The sequence below is a fragment of the Armigeres subalbatus genome, chromosome 3, assembly GCF_024139115.2.
Source record: "Armigeres subalbatus isolate Guangzhou_Male chromosome 3, GZ_Asu_2, whole genome shotgun sequence".
In the NCBI taxonomy this organism is placed as follows: Eukaryota; Metazoa; Arthropoda; class Insecta; order Diptera; family Culicidae; genus Armigeres; species Armigeres subalbatus.
This window is the reverse complement of record NC_085141.1, coordinates 65,188,493-65,207,837: the sequence shown is the minus strand read 5'-3', so window position 1 is coordinate 65,207,837 and position 19,345 is coordinate 65,188,493. Positions and strand designations below refer to the sequence as shown.

Genomic DNA, 19,345 nt, shown 5'->3' with positions numbered 1-19,345 from the left:
TCCCCTATCCTCGCCAGCAAAAGATGTTCCGGACAGCGACAATCTTTATCTTGTAACTAAAATATCTTTTGTTTGCAGAAACACTACGAACTTTGGTTGAGTGTGCGGGTGCACGTTTGAAATAAACACAGTCTTAGTTTTGATATTTGCTTCAGTGTCGTACAATGAACTATTGCGCCGCCACCCAACGCGACTTTCTATACATTTCCTTCCCAACTAATCCAAATTTTCTTTCCAATGTCGAGCAGGGAGATACAGAAAATAATCAGTCTCTTGTTGAAATAAGTGTCAAATTAATTTTCTACACCTCATCCTGTATTAAATGTAATATTAAATATAGTCCAAAACATGTACAATTGTACAGTAATTATATATTTTCGTTTTATACATAAAAAATATATAAAACTATTTTCGAATCCTTGAGAAAGATCCAATAAGTATCGAAACGTTGGAAAAAGAGAACATATTATAGTTGTTTTTCAGTCAAAAACCAGACTGAAACGCCAAATATATCACCGAAAAGTAGAACACTAAATCAAATCTACATGAATTATTTCACATTTTTGTTAAAGAAAGGGGATTCAGCCTAGCGAAGTTCCATGCAAAATGTCTTAAATGACCATTGTTCACGTTATGTAATTAATGGAATTTACGCAAGCACTAGAAGTACAGAATGACCACTAACTTTTCCGGCGACCACCACGACGCAGACTGCCGCGAAACCGATGAATGACGTTAAAACGAGTAATTTTCTTTGGTTTTGCTCCGCTTCGCTGCGCTTTTTGCCGTTTCAACCGGCCGCTAGTTCACCGCCGTACCAAGCCTGTCTTGTTTATGCTATTTTGTCAGCCACCCATATCCTCGGAGTCGCTGTACAAATCTGCACTCTAAACAGGAGCTACATAAATTTGATTTCAGGATTTTTTTTGAATTTTCAAACACTCCGAATCCTCTAGTAGACTGGTGTGGATAACCCTTCTCCCTCCTTAAATGTCTACGTAGATCGTCAAAAATATTGGAAACAATAGGACACAAAAACATGCTTCAATAAATCTTTTAATTTGGCATTACATCCTCCACTGAAATGGCCAGAGCTTGCAGAAATTGCAATTCATTGAATTCTAAGTCGCGAATGATGCAATCGATCAAGACCAGCGATAGGTAATGTAAGAACACGGATTTCCGGATAAACAAATACGGTTGGTCAAGGCGACGCGCGCAATGGATCGGGTGATGTGCGTAGTTCGAATTTCAGGGTAATTCTCTAATCCCTTTATAGATAACAACAAGGAAGGTGATGGTCTTTCGTGTCTGCTATTTAAGAACAATTCTCACGGAATCCAAATTTAAAAGTACTCACGTTATCTATAGCCACTTTGTACGGAAACAACGCACAACTGTCATTTTTATTATTTCACGCATCGCAGGCTGAAATAATAAAAATGACAGTTGTGCGTTGCTTCCGTATTGAGTGACGTGCCCTTGAAAACGCGAGGACTTTCAAATTTGGATTCCGTGAGGATTGTCTTTAACATCGCTTTGAATAGAGTAATACGAAGGGCAGGGATTGACACGAGTGGCATGATTTTCACGAAGTCCGTTCACCTATTCGGATTTACCGACGAAATTGATCTTTAGGCACGTAACTTTAATTTTCTTTAATGCTCAAAATAATTTTCTTATCATGTAACTTTGAAAAACTGAAGGAAGCCTACATCAGACTGAAGAGGGAAACAAAGTTGATCAGACTATGCGTCAACGCGTTGTAGAGTGCGATAGGAAGAGGCTCAAGAGAAAACAACTCGATCCACCCAAAACGAGTTTGTTGGTGACGAAATCGAGGTGGTTGAAAAATTCGCGTACTTGAGCTTACTGGTGACTTCCAAAAACGATACCAGCACCGAAATTCGAAGACGCATCCAGGCAGGAAATTGTACATACTTAGGACTTTGCAAGACACTAGAACTCGCCCCCGTACCAAACTGACTATCTACAAAACGCTCGTTAGACCGGTCCCCTCTACGGACTCATGAAAATCAACACACACTTGAAGTTTTCGAAAGGGAAATGCTGCTTACTATCCATGATTGGGTGCAAATGGCAGACGGTACGTAGAGAAGCCGAATCAACTACGAGTTGCATCAGCTGTTGGGAGAACCATCCATCGTTCACACCGCGAAAATCGAATGACTGCGCTCACAGCGAACAAGGTGGATCGGTCAGGTGGAAGACGATTAGCGAACCCTCCGTAGACTGCGTGGTTGGCGAGGTGCAGCCGTGGATCGAGCTGAAATAAGTACACTTATAAACCCTACTCCATATTCTGATAAATAATAATGCTGGACTGGAAAGGTGAATAATTATTATTGGAAACAAATCGGTTCTTTTTAGAACCATCATTCAATTCAAAAGAAGGTTGAGCCGGAACTATTTTTTTTTTTTCAAAGTTCAAAACCAAATCGCTTGGCGACGGTAAAAAGTTGCAATCGGTAACAGAATCACAAGTGCTCGCATGGATGACGTCCATAGCGTTTTACCGAGAAATCATCGAGTGACTGACGTTGACATGAGTACCTAGCAGTGAAGTGCTATTTTCTGATTTTGGTTTTGTTGATGATTGGGAAGGCGCATTATTGGGAATAAATTGATCCTTGTTTGGGCCATCATTGTATACAATAGAAAGTTAAAGGAAATTTCTCCAAATTAGGCACTAAACACAGCCGCAGAGCATTCATGACGACTAGTGAAAAACATACATTCTATTTCTTTAATAATATTTTTTGCCGAAAAGCCGCATGGAACTATGGAAGTCGGATGACTGTAGTTCAATCGCAACGATGGTATGGATAGCGGTCACAGCAGCTTTAGATTAGCGTCAGCAAGCATATATTCAGAATAGGGAAGATCCATTAATTACGTAACGCAAAAATTGGCCCTCCCCGTATGTCACACTTTTTATATGAACCATAACAATTTTTTGTATGGATTGTCACACTTCGGTCAACGCCCCCTCCCCCCTCTGAGCGTTACGTAATTTATGGATGCTCCCATATCAAAATTGAATAATTTACACCTTACGTAATACTACGTCGAACTGGCGGTTGTGCCTAGGACACAACCTTCTACTTTTTTACGAAGTGGTAAAAAATATTATAGACAATAAAAAACAATATCATCACTGAATGAATAAATCAAAATGACTTCTATTTGAAAATATATACAGGTTTACCTCGATTATATGGACCCTCGATTATATGGACCCTCGATTATATGGACTTCGATTATATGGACTTTTTACCTCGATTATATGGACATTTTTTTTCGCAAATTTTTTTTTTGTGTTTTGGGGTTTTAAAAAGATGTTGAATATTGTAAGTCATATTTTACATTGATTCTATATTTATTATGGGACATTGGGGCAAATAAAGGCCCGTAAGGCATGTTGTGATGTTATATATGAAGATGCACTCTGAGTCATATGTTCGATTGACTTGATTGATTTACCATTTTCGCGTTGGAAAATTTCATTGTATATAATGATAAATATACAATTCTTTAATCTGCAACAGCCACGGCCACGTCCTTACAAATAGGTGGTGAAAAATAATGCGTATTTTTGGTGATCTCTGCCATACGAAAACGTGAAGTGAATTGTCAGACTGACAGTATGCGGAGCAAGTGATAAGATGAGATTGTCATATTTAGCTGTTAGATCTTTGCTTCCAACCTTTTTCTGCTTTTGGTGCATGGAATTAAGTATAGAAGGACGGATGATGCATTAACATTTAGCAAACCGGACCCACTGAGACTGATTTTTCAGGTATATCCACGAAACTGGAAGAGTTTATTTTAATATGTGATACATAAAGTTCCAAATGGTTTTCAAACCTGGCATTATTTCTTCTGGACGAACTTGATAATTATTTGAATGTAAAAAACTGAAAACTCTTCAAGCAGTCTTTATGTTTAAATAAATGTTGTCGAATATCCTGGTATCACATTTGTTCAGCATAAGGCTTAAGGATTATACTGACGCTCAACGGTAGGAAAAGAAATTGAATAACTTTAGAATGTTCTTTTTAGCAGTTCTTAAATCAATTGCTGCTAAACCGTTCAGCTAAGCGTGATCCTGAAACGCTCATGCAAACTCGTTCATGCTGTTTAATGTGAGCGATGTGTTTTTCGTTAGTGTTGTACAAAATACAACAGCGCGCGGTGGTGAAATTTTGAATGCAATCTCAAGTTTTGTCCGGGATTTTTATGAGGGCCTGCCACTGTGCGTCGTTTTGAATTTTAAAACCCGTTGCAAAATACAGCCCTGCTTTAATATACGAACATAGTCCAAAATAGCCATAACACTTTATCCTTTAATATTCCACTTAGCAGGTGTAGGTGCACTGTGCAATTGACCTTTCCCATCAACAATTTTTATCCGCTCAATCGATTCTTCAATTTTTTGAGGACAACTTTCCCAAAGAAACCATACTTTTTGACGAATAGTGCTGGTTTCCAAGCTTGACCTAACATTCGCCCGATTTTGAATTAAAATAAGGCCAATTCCTATTCTTCAAACGTGCGATTTTTTTTATTCTTTCCGATTTTTTTATTCTAAAATATGAATTCTGTGAAAAAAGTGGAACTTAAATAAGTCAAAGAATTGACTGAGACAATAAAACGAGATACATTTTTTGGCGGGAAATGACGGGAAACGGGAAAAATTGGTTCTTGTAAAAATGACACTGATACGTGGATAGAGCCCCTTATTTACATTGATTTAAATTCTTTTTAAGAATATCAATCAAACGCAACTTGTTGCAAGGAGATCTTTCAAAGATAAGTGTCGGAAAAGTGAGACTGTTTCTACGCGATTTTTGCATAAACAAATGCATTTTGGCCATATCTTCTGAGCCCATAGTCCAATCCGGCCAATTTTCATAAGGAGACAATAGGACAAAACTTTACATCGGTTTCAATTTGCTGCGATCAAATCAAAAGAAGACAAGTGTCAGTCCTTCTATAAAAAGCCAGTTTTTGAAGCTAACATATACCTTTCTCGACCACTTATTGTTTGCTTTGTTGCTGAAACAGGAAGGCACTGTAGTTAGAATTCGTGAATAATTATATTAGTGTGCTGGGCGAAGTCTTCATTAGTAATGTAATATTAGAAACAAGCGGTTAAAAAAAAGGTTACGTTCTTATAGAAAAGCATAATCTACTAAGTTGTCATAAAATGAGCCCAAACATGCGGATTAGACTGTAAGGCAATATATGGATATTTTCTTTCAACTTTTAAGACTTATTTAATCGTGTAACACAAATTTTGAGAAAAAAAAATTTGCTTCGATTATATGGAAAATTCGATTATATGGACTTTTTTGCATCGAAAAAGTCCATATAATCGAGGTATACCTGTATATTGTCTCGTTTTGTGTAAGCGACGCTTAGCGTGAATATTCTTTCTGCTTGCTTACTGTTGTTTGTGCTCCAGCTTCGTTGCCCCTTATTTTGTTTACACGCGGAATCAAGCTAAATGTTGGCTTTTATCTTCTTTCATTCCCGTTTTCCTCAGTGACACACCCATTCTCTCGCCACTGAATTGGATTTACACGATTGTATGCTAATTGGGACCCTTGAGCACTACCTTTGTCACTATTTCCAATATCTTCTTACACACTTTCTTCCATCAGCCACCTGGATTTGATCCGACCAGCAATAAGCCGCGAAACATCACGACTCACGAACGAGCATGCACTGAGATTCCTTGCGAGGACATCCACACTGCAGACTGGACAATGTTGATAGAAAATCTCAGATATGAGCAACGTTTCGTTAAAAAGTTTACAAATAGTGGCAATAATTAATAATCGGATAATCTCGGATTAACATAATATACATTATATTAATAAGAAAGAAATCCTTTTCTGTGAGTTCTACTCATCGACCGACAGCTTATTTTGAATTCAAAAGCTATTTGTGGTGATTTTGTAGCACTCAACTATTTTACATTACTTTCGAATACTAGCAAAAAATATCATTAATATAGCCTTTAATGGTTTAATTATTATTTGTATGCTAAGTAACCAACAACAGATATTAGTATCAACGGAACTTTTATTGTCCATTGAACCGTTCATTGTCTAGTCGTTCTCTGCAGTCAATACCAACCAATTTGAAAAATTTCGATATTCCGACTCTCCGAGCAGCGATAGTAATTCGCGACAATAGCCGGCAACGTATAGCTGCAACAAGCGAAGAGTGCAAATTAGCTTCCCACCGCAAACAGCAGCAACAACTCTCGGTAGCAAAAAGCAGTAAGCAGAAGTGGCACCGAATTAATTAATTATTTATTATGACTTTTTATCCGTCGACACCTTTTCCCTCGACGGGGCCCCATCGACATAACGACGATGGGGCCGGTAGGAGGGATTCAACACCATCACGGGCGCTGAGTAACGGTCGAGCGAACGAGCGCGCCAAGTCAAGCGAAGTCGCGCGAATGACGCTGTGTGCTGTTCAGATACCACAGCTTCAGTCACCGACAAGCGCGCTGCTGATGCTGGTACGCTACGATGACAACCGGCAGGTAGGTGGTCATCACGAGAAGCGGACGGAATGACGGATCTGAGCAATTAATTACGTGCTCACGTGGCGCTACACTGCCTGCATCGACAACTGCAGGCACCACCACTTCGGTGGTGATCTTCTTTTCGGTCTTTTGCTGATGGAATCAAAGCCGAGGATCGACACTAGTAACTGTTGATTCTCGTAATGCTGGGTAGACACCTTTACGTGGTGCATTACGGAGTAAGATCTTCCACACTGTGTTCTAGTTCTTAGTATTCTTGTTGATACTTATGAGTGATGGTCGGAAGAGTATGGAACGACTATAATTTGATTTTAGCTGACCCACCTTTTACTCCTTTTGGATGGAGTCAATGGAGTAAATTGTTAAAACGAAACTCAATCTTATGCTGGTTTCGAAGCCAAAGACATGAATCTCGGAATTAACGGACCAGACTGCGCGTTTGTTTTCTATTGGACATAACATATGTAACACGATTTACTTTGACATAACTTCGTGCAGCATAACTATTTAGTCGCTTTCTAAGGCGACTTCCTTCATACTTATTTGATCAACTATCCAATTCGTGGCGCCCACGGAGTTACAGAGGATTTCTTGCTATCTTGTATGTGGATTTTTTTTTTAATTTTTTTTTTATTTTCTTGATTGGTGACTTGTGAGGGAAGTCAGTTTTTATTTTCTTTTTTTGAAAAAGATGTTTAATAATTTATTTATTTTATTTTTAAACTTTTTTTATGGTTTCTTACCCCATTCCCAGCCTAACATGCGTACGAATGCATTATTTAATTGATATTTATGACAAGGAGCAGCTTTTCCTTAATTTTATTGGCCGTGTAATACTGCAATGGGATTCACCTATACTCAAAAAATAGCTATTCTTGCTAAACGCGGTTTGAAAAAGCTTTTAATTGATTTTAATTAACATGGTGCAGCACTCTTTTCAGCCACAGCGATGGCTTTTCCGGCATACCCCAAGTCTCTTCGGCATACTCAATCTCTCAACATGAAGTGACTAGGAATAAATTCCCAGGAGGTCATCATTAGTCTTTCCGAAAGATCTGGAACACTTAGAGAAAGAGAAGTAATCACTTAAGAAAATATAACGAAAAACTTTAACTCTTAAAGTTCTGTGGAAAATTCTAAGAAATCAAACCCTTCAGAGTCTAGGGAAGGCCATCTAAGAAATTGCCTTCCAAACCTTTTACTTGATTCCCAGGTGATCCTGATTATTCGTGATCACTAACTGGAAACCGCAACTCTATGAACTCTTTAAGATGACTGGAGACCGGTTCTTCTGATGCCTAATACCACGTGGTCAATGAAACGCGCCTGCAATTATTTTGCTTTCTGAGTTCTGAACTGATTAGTTGAATAAAGTCCCAGCTCTGTAGAACAAATTTGAAGGTTTTTCAAATCTTTCGAAACTTCCGAAAAAAAACATAGGGTCGAAGCATAATACTACAAAGGTTTTGCTTTCACAATGATATAAAAAAAAAGATTTTGAAAAGTTCCGACACAAGATTTAAAATTGGCAACTTCTCGGAACCATTCAAATGATCAATTGGTGGCAACCCAGATGATCAAATTTATTCCGGAATTTCGCCAAACTTCATTTGTTTTCGCTTAAACCAATTTTTCGGTGAAATTTTACCAATAACCAATACAAATTAAAAAAAAAAACAGATTTCAACATTACCAAACTCCGCGAAATTCAGCGGAACTTGGATTCGAAACACCTGAAACGGATTTTTTTTCGCAAACATTTATTAAACACTAGCAGACCCGACGAACTTCATTTCGCTTGCTATTGTGGAACAGTTGAGCTATCAATGGAACCGAGCAATCTTTTGACTAGTATGATAAGGATAAATCTGGAAAAAAGGAGGACATTTTTGGTCAAAAGGAGGACGGGATGACATTGTATGCAAAAGGAGGACATGTCCTCCTAAAGGATACCATCTGGTAAGCCTACATATGACGCGTTCGGCTAAATTACGTTTTCAGCCTATTCGACCTATTCGGCAAAATAGTCTGTTCAGCCAAACGACATTTTCGGCCATATTACTTTGGCCAAAAGACATTTTTAGCCAAATGGCCCTTTCTGCCGAATAACTTTTACGGCCAAATTACATCCTCGTCCGTATGATCCATTTGGCCAATTTACTTTGTCTGTCAAACGACACACAAACACCATTTGAGGATTATTCGGATGCTCACCCTGACGCTCCACTGCTATGCATCGAGGTGTCGGTAGCGGTAACTGAATGAGCCTACGCTACGGTGCTCCTGCCTAGACATGCGCGACTCTCTCTCAACCGAAGCAGCCCACGCACTACCATACATCAGTACTGAGGGTCGTGGGTTCGAGTCCCATTGCAGGAACAAACAAACGGACGTAACACTTAAACTCAATGTACGATAGATTCCGGTAATCCGGAGGAACATTGGTCACAGGGGTAACATTGATCAGTTTCACTATTTTCAAGAAATGAATAAAATACAATTACTTATTGTGAGTTAGGTATCTCAAAATTGACTAAATTTGCTGATGAATTATATAACCTTTAGATGAATTTGCATTTTTTTGCCAAAATTTCAACAATTAAATCAACATTAATTTTTGAACCCACAGCAAGCTGCAAAAAAGTACTCAAAACAAGTATAATAACAAAAAAAAATAAGTCGAGTCAAGTACGAGACACTGAAGACGACCTTACTGTTGAGGTCTTAGACGATTTAATACATTCCACTAAAAGAGCTTAATATATTTTTCTGAAAATCCGTCAAATCACTTGTTGCACGGTAAAAATTTTTGGTTTATTTTTTCGGTATGAATGTTGATTATTAAAATCAACGGGAATATGCAACTTTAAACGAGTGTTACATGCCGCTATATTTTTTAAACAAGTTTAATGATAGTTTGAAGGCATTTTGTCATATATTTATGTGAATTCGAAATATTTTAGATTTCTTTAATATTCTTGATATCAAGAAATATCAACACTTTTCGTACAGTGCATGCCATTTTGAAGTTTCCGACACTCAGTCTGCTTCTTCTTCTTTGCTCCGCAAAATTAGAATTTTTCTCTTTTCTCGCAATAATACGCAACGATCCTCCTGCCTAGGCATGCGCGATCCATACTCAATCTTCGGCCGTGCCTCGAAGTGACAATAGTGGTGACACAATGAAAATAGATACTAAGGTATGGAAATCCATATATTGTTTGCGTGCCTTTCGTGTATGGCGAAAAAGCTTTCACTACTACATTCGAACTACTACATTCGAACAAGCTCCCATAAGAAGCCGTGCAAATATGTACGTCACCATTTGCTGTTTACATTTTTCATCATCTACTAATAAACTTGCATTTGGTCTTCTTCCTCACCTTCTATCTATTCTCATTGGTGGTGACGCACTATGACACTCCTGCCTCAGCACAAGCAGATCACTCTCTCTTAGACGAAGCAGCCCACGCACTACCCTACCATACCTCAGTACTGAGGGTCGTGGGTTCGAGTCCCATCGAAGAAATGTACATATTTACATCTGAGTTTTCAGAATATAGTCAACTTCCATCAACTTAATAACTTCAGATCGCAGAAGAAAGAAATGTAAAATTAGGAGTGTGAAATGAAAAGTTGTGAATAAATGAAATTCATTTCATTTCATTTATTTAGTTTACATCTAAACAGATAACACTTAATCAACTATTTGACGCCACAATATACGGTTCGGGGCCGCATCTCTCCATCCTCGAATACGTCCCACGCTCGCCAAGTCATTTTGCACCTGGTCTGCCCATCTCACTCGCTGCGCTCCACGCCGTCTCGTACCTGCCGGTTCGGAAGCGAACACCATCTTTGCAGGGTTGTTGTCCGGCATTCTTGCAACATGTCCTGCCCATCGTACCCTTCCGGCTTTAGCTACCTTCTGGATACTGGGTTCGCCGTAGAGCTGGGCGAGCTCGTGGTTCATTCTTCGCCGCCACACACCATCTTCTTGCACACCGCCAAAGATGGTTCTAAGCACCCGTCTCTCGAATACTCCGAGTGCTTGCAAGTCCTCCTCGAGCATTGTCCATGTTTCATGTCCGTAGAGGACAACCGGTCTTATTAGCGTATTGTACATGACACATTTGGTGCGGTGGCAAATCTTTTTTGACCGCAGTTTCTTCTGGAGCCCGTAGTAAGCCCGACTTCCACAGATGATGCGCCTTCGTATTTCACAACTAACATTGTTATCAGCCGTTAGCAAGGATCCGAGGTAGACGAATTCCTCGACCACCTCGAAGGTATCCCCGTTTATCGTAACACTGCTTCCCAGGCGGGCCCTGTCGCGCTCTGTTCTGCCCACAAGCATGTACTTTGTCTTTTAAGCATTCACAACCAGTCCAACTTTTGTTGCTTCACATTTCAGGCGGGTGTACAGTTCTGCCACCTTTGCAAATGTTCGGCCGACAATGTCCATGTCATCCGCTAAACAAATAAATTAACTGGATCTGTTGAAAATCGTACCCCGGATGTTACACCCGGCTCACCGCATGACACCTTCTAGCGCAATGTTGAACAACAGGCACGAAAGTCCATTATCTTGTCTTAGTCCCCGGCGCGATTCGAACGAACTGGAGTGTTCGCCCGAAATCTTCACACAAATTTGCACACCATCCACCGTTGCTTTGATCAGTCTGGTAAGCTTCCCAGGGAAGCTGTTCTCGTCCATAATTTTTCATAGCTCTACGCGGTCTATACTGTCGTATGCCGCCCTATGCCGAAATCAACGAACAGATGGTGCATTGGGACCTGGTATTCACGGCATTTTCGAAGGATTTGCCGTACAGTAAAGATCTGGTCCGTTATCGAGCGGCCGTCAACGAAGCCGGCTTGATAACTTCCCACGAACTAATTCACTAATGGTGACAGACGACGGAAGATGATCTGAGAAATCACTTTGTAGGCGGCATTAAGGATGGTGATTGCTCGAAAGTTCTCACACTCCAGCTTGTCGCCTTTCTTGTAGATGGGGCATATAACCCCTTTCTTCCACTCCTCCGGTAGCTATTCAGTTTCCCAGATTCTGACTATCAGTTTGTGCAGGCAAGTGGCTAGCTTTTCCGGGCCCATCTTGATGAGATCAGCTCCGATACCATCCTTACCAGCTGCTTTATTGGTCTTTAGCTGTTGGATGGCATCCTTAACTTCCCTCAAGGTGGGGCTGGTTGGCTTCCATCGTTCGCTGAACTGACGTAGTCATCTTCTCCGCTGCCTTGACTTTCACTGCCTGTACTCTCAGCGCCATTCAAATGTTCCTCGTAGTGCTGCTTCCACCTTTCGATCACCACACGTTCGTCCGTCAAGATGCTCCCATCCTTATCCCTGCACATTTCGGCTCGCGGCAAGAAGCCTTTGCGGGATGCGTTGAGCTTCTGGTAGAACTTGCGTGTTTCTTGAGAACGACACAGCTGTTCCATCTCCTCGCACTCCGCTTCTTCCAGGCGGCGTTTCTTCTCCTGAAAAAGGCGGGTCTGCTGTCTCCGCCTATAACGTTCCACGTTCTGCCGGGTACCTTGCTGCAGCGCGACCGTCGCGAGTGCAAGCAATGTAAACATGATGGGTGATTCATATGTGCGATGTTAAATTGCACAAGCACCCGCCTGCATTCTTCGGTCAAAATGTTGCCTTCCTTATCCCTGCACATCTCGGCTCACGGCTTAATCTTTCTCGTGAACTAATAGAAGAGGATCACCCTGAAAACGAACTTTTTTATAGGAGGTCCATAGTGCTATATGCCACAAAATTTTATTGAGATTCCACTGCGATGCAACTAGCGACGCTTGGAAAACGACTTCTGCAGCTAGACCGTACTTTTCGTATCCGTGAAGTTGAGGGCCGGCTATACATACTTCCTATTCAAGGTGAACGTGACCATTTTCCGATATAAGAAATGACATTGCGACGCCAACGGAATTAAACCACTGCGGCCTTCTTATGACTCAACTACTGATTTTAGTAAATTTAGTTATTGAATAGTCCGCGTCATGGTTCTCTGATCCTGTCAGTCTTGTGAATAGGGAGTGGTGCCGCCGCTCACCTGCAAGCTTCCACACCGGCGTTCTTGGTGGACTGCTTTCCTAACTAGTCCAAGTGATTTGTTCACTTCTCCAGTTTGCAAATGGGTGCAGGAGCGAAAATTTAACATGAACCAGGAACGGCAATATGTTAATAGTAATTACTTGTTTTCTTAGGCCACCAATTACTTCATCCAACAGCCGCCGGCAATGAAATCGATGATGATGATCATGTTTTCTTCAATTGTTCAATCAATCAATTTGAACCGCATTCAGCGAGAAAACCGTGACTCACTAAATTGAATTTCCGAATAGGGTTACCATTCGGCACACTATGGTTGCCATTTTGGCTTATACGTTCTTTCCGGAAACTGACGAATCTAAACAAATGTTTAACACAAATAATCATTTCGTAACTGTTTTTCTCCTGGAGCATTGGATAAATACGTAACCGCACCAGACATACCCTCGCATAGCTTCTCTTTCACGGCCACTTAAACTCATAATACTTGCTCACTCAGCGTTAGCCAAACCATTTAACGGAGCAGTTCGAATCTGGCAAACAGAAGCAGCAACAGTTAAAACTTGGCCAAGAGACGTAGGCGGCCGGCGGTAGCACCGAGAAGGCATGTTTCGTTTCACACTCAAGTGTGCCGGATCCGCTTGTAAACTCTTCCTCTCCTACTCGACATTACAAATCGATCCCGACTCGCTCGAGGAGGTGACGCTTGTGTAGCTTATTTATTTTACTTATTTTCCCACTAGTGAAATTTAGCAACTTCAAAAAATGGGGACAAAGCCGCTAATTTAACGCTTCGGCAATTTTTCACACATCACAACAATGCCCTTGAAATCGATGCCAATGTTTGCTCTAGTTGGTTCAAGCGATTGTTATTTTAAGGACATCATCATTTACCGCCAAGCGAAGAGATTAATAGCCCATCAGGAAACCGCACAATTCATTTTAATTAACTAATTGAGAGAGTGAAGTAGAAGTGCTCCGAAGAGTCAATTAGCACTCTCCACCAACTCACGTGCACTTGCACACCAGCTCCATTGAACAGAGAAAACAATAACTGCTCTCGCACTACTCGACAAAACGACATTACCCTTTGCTGCTTTCGATTCTCCATAATCGAAAAAAAAACAACTAAAGCAAAACGACCGGTGTGAACAAGCCCCACAATATGTTAAACGCTTCTCACCTCTCTTCACGCTCTTTGCTCTTCCTCTTTGTGCTTCGCAGATGGCGCTTCCGTTGAAAAAAGCAATCTTCTCGTAGTCGTCGCTTCGCTGCCGTAACGACAGACCTTCGTGTATCGTGTCTACCCACAGGAGAGGATAAAATTCACACTTTACCACACACTGATTGCCTTTCTCCCGTTTCCTATGACCCCTCCCCTCAGACATCCACAAATTTGTTTCCACAATCTAACCTCTCCGCAAAAAAGACACACTTTTGCGCATTTGCATAACAATTCGTAAAATAGCTACAGCTATTCGAAAGCAAATATGCGACTCTCAAACGTTTCCTCTCAAAGAAACTCGCACAATTTGACACCTTGGTCATTTACCCGAAAAATCACCGACAATAATCGAATCAAATTGGACGACCCCCCCAACTCCGCGCCATCTCCCGGGAGCCGCACTCCAATGTAGTGCCAGTAATTGACACACCCCTCGCTAACAAACCGCCAAGATGGTCGGCAGTGATGATGATGGCCGTGAACCGTCGTAAATTATAACACAAACACGAGCCGTGCAGTGAATGCGTGAACACCGCGCGTGACACTTGCCAGAAATTCCGACGAACGAACGAGCGCGTTGATTGGCTCCCATAAACAAACCTCCGACGGAGTAGACGAACGCTCGCAATGGGTTCGCAAGTACGACTGAGCGCACGTTTCATGCCTATGTGTGCCGGTATGCTCCCCGTGCGATCTCCCATTCAAGAGAAAGAGAATACACGCGGGGAAGCACGACTACACGAGTTTCAAATATTCCGTGTGCACGGGATGAGCTTCGAGAGAGAAATTGCGCTGATTCACGTGTGGTACTTGTGTTGGGTCGTTGGATCATGTATTTAAGATATTTTAATTTGGCTAAAGTATTACCAGCAGATTTGATTTTTAAAAGGCGTAGCTAAGAATATTCACATAATAAATATGCAGCAATGACAATTTTGTTAGATAATTATTATCAATGAAATTGATGTAGCCGACTCTAACATAGTCGACTGACCGACTGTATGTGTTTGTGGAAACGGTCGGAGAATTTGTTGGTAAACAGAGAGAAATAAAGATGGCCGTCTTTTGAAACTTTATCCTCTCTGTTGTTAATACTCTTTGACACAGCGCTCAATTGGCGAACGCTTGGAAATGACAGAACAGATCGTTTGACCGATTTGCAGGGGTAGAGCAGTCAGATAAATGCGAAAACCGAATCTTGTTATCATTGAAAATACTGTTTAATGCTGTGATTTTGTGATGAAAACTTGCGTACAGAAATGATCATGTGAAGCATTGAGTTGGTTGATTGATTGCATACAGTGTTTGGGGAATGTACCGCGAAAAACTGTTACAGTCTGCACCAAACAAACAGTTCGCCAAAAAATGTCACAATATTTTTTAACCTTCAATCTTTCTCTGCCGCAGGCTATTTCTTGTTGCGGCTCGTGCCGCGTGCGCAGCAGCGCAAACAGCAAGTTAACACCGGTGGCTCAAAGCTTTTAAAGTCTGCTAGCTGCTACTACTGATTCTTTAGTCTCAATCTCTCAATTAAGCGAGAAATAATGAAATGAATCGAATACCGAAGATAAGTTATGAAATTATTGTACGAAAACATTCTTTGGGAGGGAAATAACCGGTCTACAGAACTGTCTGACTTTCGTCGGCGATGCTAGGCCTTCCCGTGGATTTTTTTTGACTACTTCCCGGAATTAATGGTTTAAAATAATGTCTACCATTCCCATCCCTGATTGCATGAAATAAAACTTTCGTTTTTACCGGATCAAATATTTATAAGCTCAGGCATAATGGACGTTTGGCATAATTCTGCCTTCTTTATGTCATGGGCTGCAGTGTTGGTAAAATCACTCATAAATCTCAATCAACGAGCCCTCCCGTGCGAACGAAATCGTCTGTGATTTTAAAGGAATGCATCACACTTGAGTTTTTCATGCTAAAACGCATCGTTTCACTCATTTTCCAAAAAATCGTTCTGATGCAAAAATGCATTTGAAATCATTTTGGGGGCAATTTATTGTTTGTACATGGAAGAGCATCTATTATTTTATGCGACAAACGAAAATTCACTTTTTTTAACGAAGTAGAACTAAAGAAAACCTACGATGATTCAAATGGATGATTCAACTCATTCATGAGTTTTTAGGAGCTGAAGTTTGATTTGAATCGTCCATGAGTTTTGAGATTTTGAGTTTTTACCAACACGGGCTGTTTGTTTGGGTCATTTTATGACTAACGTTCATTATGCCTAACTTCCGTTATGTCTAACATATATCATGCCTAACGTACTTATACCTAACGGGGTATACCCCAGGTTAGGATATTTCAGCTGCTAATCGTGTAGCGTCGTACTCAAATTATGGTTCGTAGGGGAGACTATCGAAATTAGATTTTTATCGCAATTCGTACGTTAAACCTGATTTCGCTAATAGTGCGCTAGCACGCGCTATAGTCTTATTAGGAGCTAAAAGTCGATAATAGTTTTGGACTTATGTGAGACGCGCATATAAACTAGCAACCCTATAACCAGAGACCGATGGAGTAAAAAACTGTCAAAATGGTGTGAAATTGTGAAAATAAAACAGGCATTACTTGAACAGTTTGCTTGCTTCTTATGGATGAAAATCAGATGGGTTATATACAAGATACGACCACCCGACGTAAACTACGTAAAACAGATTATAAGATAATTCTTTTGATTACCATTGTCACTGGTTTGAGCATGAGCTTAGAGTGATTCAAATTTTTACTTTTTCGCTCTCTTATGCTTGAACGATAACATTTGCTATTTGCATGAACCTCCTAAATTTTTAACTGAATTGGTTGTAATTTGACTGAGCACGAGCAGTTTGGTACTTGTATGCGAAATTACTATAGAAATAGCCCGTATGTGAAAGATCGTTTCGTGAGGCGGCCCATTAACTATTTACATATAACCAACCCGAAGACTTCATAGAATATTTTCTAATCTGTAAGACAGTTATTGTTGCGAAACGATCGGAGCAAAGTTAAAAAGAAAACAAAAAATGCTCATTATTGATATTTATGTTATTCTTTTACTTCTTAAATTTTCCAACGATTCAGTATTTCGCGAGTCTGTTCTACACCGATCGCGACCCAATTACAGTCGACTCTCTACATCTCGATGTTCTATATCTCGATATCTCTCCCTATGTCGTAGTTTTCTCAGTCCCTATCATGGCCGGATTTAGCCGGAAGGGGCTCCGGGGCCGACAGTTTGTGGGGACCCCAAAATGTACAGAAAACGTTGGTTTTAGTACATTAGATTTGTGGGAGCCCGGGGCCACGGCCCCCCGGACCCCCCCTACATCCGGCCCTGGTCTCTATGAACTACATCCATTTTTGCTTTCTACCGGCAATCCGCCGAAAAAGAGAAAGAAGCAGCAATCGCAGCTGCCGTAGGTGCAAACTGAGCGGATGGAAAAGTGCCCTCCTGTTTTCGTTAAGGGCGATCCACCGGATTTGCTGCCGAAAATCCGCCAGCTTATTGCAAAGGGCCTCAAGCAGACATCATGTACGCGTACAAAAAAGGATGAGATTGAGCAACGACTGCTACGCGCACATAAAATTTAGCACACGCGATACTTGTGTACCTCACATTAACGTTGGTGAGTCGCATTGAGAAATCTCAATGCGATCAGCTCATGCGCTGTTTGCCATGGCAAACCTTTGTAAACAACAGCGAAGGAGCGTAAAACATGCTTGGGCGGGGAATTTTCATTCAATAATATCGTCGCCTAAGTAACACCAGCTATGCATTCCTAGCGCATGAGATGAGTCTCATGAGACGTACATTGAGACACGCTCACTCAGTTATTTTATGCGCGCGCTAGCTTCTCTCGTCGCACTGAATCGATGCTACATGAGATTTTGTAGCTCATGGCACACTGTCTCATCCATGTATACACGAGAAATAAGAGACTCTGGCCTCAAGTGCACGTTCCGGCTTTGCAGCGAGGGAGTCAAGGTGATGCCTGCTAATCAAGATCACCACAAATCTATCGTGGAGTTCCTACAGGTCCACAAGTATGAGTTTTACACTCATGACCTCCCCGGCACGAAGCCGCTCAAGGTAAGACGTGCGCTATCATCTCGGCGGATCCGGGTTTTGTTTGATTTCCCTAATGGCGGCAGAACGCACAGGCTCCATCACCTTCAAGGATCTGAAGCTGGTCGGAGTGATTAACTACACCGTCGTCCGCTGGGAGCGATACCGTCCCGTGCACCGTGACGTGACACAGTGCACCAAATGTTACAACTTCGGCCATAGCACCCTGGATTGCCACATAGCCGCGCACTGCAACAAGTGTGACGAACTGCACCCAACGGGTGAGTGCAACAAGATGGAGGTTGCCGATCCAAAGTGAGCCAACTGTGGCGAAAAACATCGGGCCACTACGAAAAGCTGTCCGAAATGCGCGGAGTTCCTGGAAATCCGAAAGAAAGCATCCACCAAAGCCCATCCGAAGAGGAACCGTATTCCAGTGATCGACAAGGTGAACCTTCCTGCTATCACGGCTTCCCGACGAGCGGTACCAGTACTTCTACCGTTGCAGCCGCACAAGCGACTTGCAGCAGCAGCAGCATCGATTCAAGGCCCAGCACCACCAGCTCCATCCTCCAGCCAATGGCCCCCGCTTCCTCCTCCTGGATTCCGTCGGCACCCGGAAAACCAAACTGACTCGCCGAAAGAATCTGCCCCGCTCTACACTCCGGAGTAGCTGATGCCGATCTTTGCACAGCTCGCCATTCAGCTGCGCGGCTGCAAAACCCGTCTTCACTATTGGCATGTTTATCATTGAAAATGGCTGCTAGGGTGAACCTGGCCAACCGGAACGCTTGCTCGTTCAAGAGCAAAAGCATCGAACTGGCTGATTTCCTCGAGGAGAAGGAGATCGACGTGGCGTTCATCACTGAAACGTACCATAAACCGGAGGTCCACATCCCGACCTTCCGAACTGGCTATCGCACTTCGATGTAAAATAAACTGTCGCCTGCTGCCAAGCTTCCAGCTGAGTATGATCGAGGCCATCGGAGTCGAAGTGACCACTTTCGTCGGCACAATCACGCTCATCGCGGGGTACTGTCCAACGCTAGCCAAAGCCGGCGATGGATCATCGGCATCGTTAAGCTTATGCGAAGACAAGCTCAGTATATGATTGCCGGTGACCTGAATGCCAAACATCAAGCCTGGGGCAACAATCAAGGCAAGGCCATTACACGAGGAAGGCCATTACACGTTCTTGAGTCCAGATTCCCCCATTCGGCTGAGTCGGTCAGCCCAACAAACATTCACTAGTTTAACTAACATCAGTGTGATGATTCAGTTCAGCACTGTGTCGAATTATGCCTGTACTATTTCTTATCGCAACTTCTGTTCAGGCTTTGTTCACACAATTTTGGAGAAGTTATACAGCCACAACATCTCATTT

At 41.8% G+C, this 19,345-nt stretch overlaps 1 protein-coding gene across 7 annotated transcripts in view; it reads right to left on the bottom strand.

Moving 5' to 3' along the window:
* The window catches only part of LOC134224962 (protein groucho), a 515,335-nt gene extending 500,798 nt beyond the window's left edge, over positions 1–14,537 (bottom strand). For all 7 annotated transcript variants that reach the window (XM_062704655.1, XM_062704657.1, XM_062704660.1 and 4 more), the window contains exon 1: positions 13,854–14,537. The gene's annotated coding sequence lies outside the window, so the exon portion shown is untranslated. The remainder of the gene's footprint in view (positions 1–13,853) is intronic.
* Between the last annotated feature and the right edge of the window lie 4,808 nt (positions 14,538–19,345).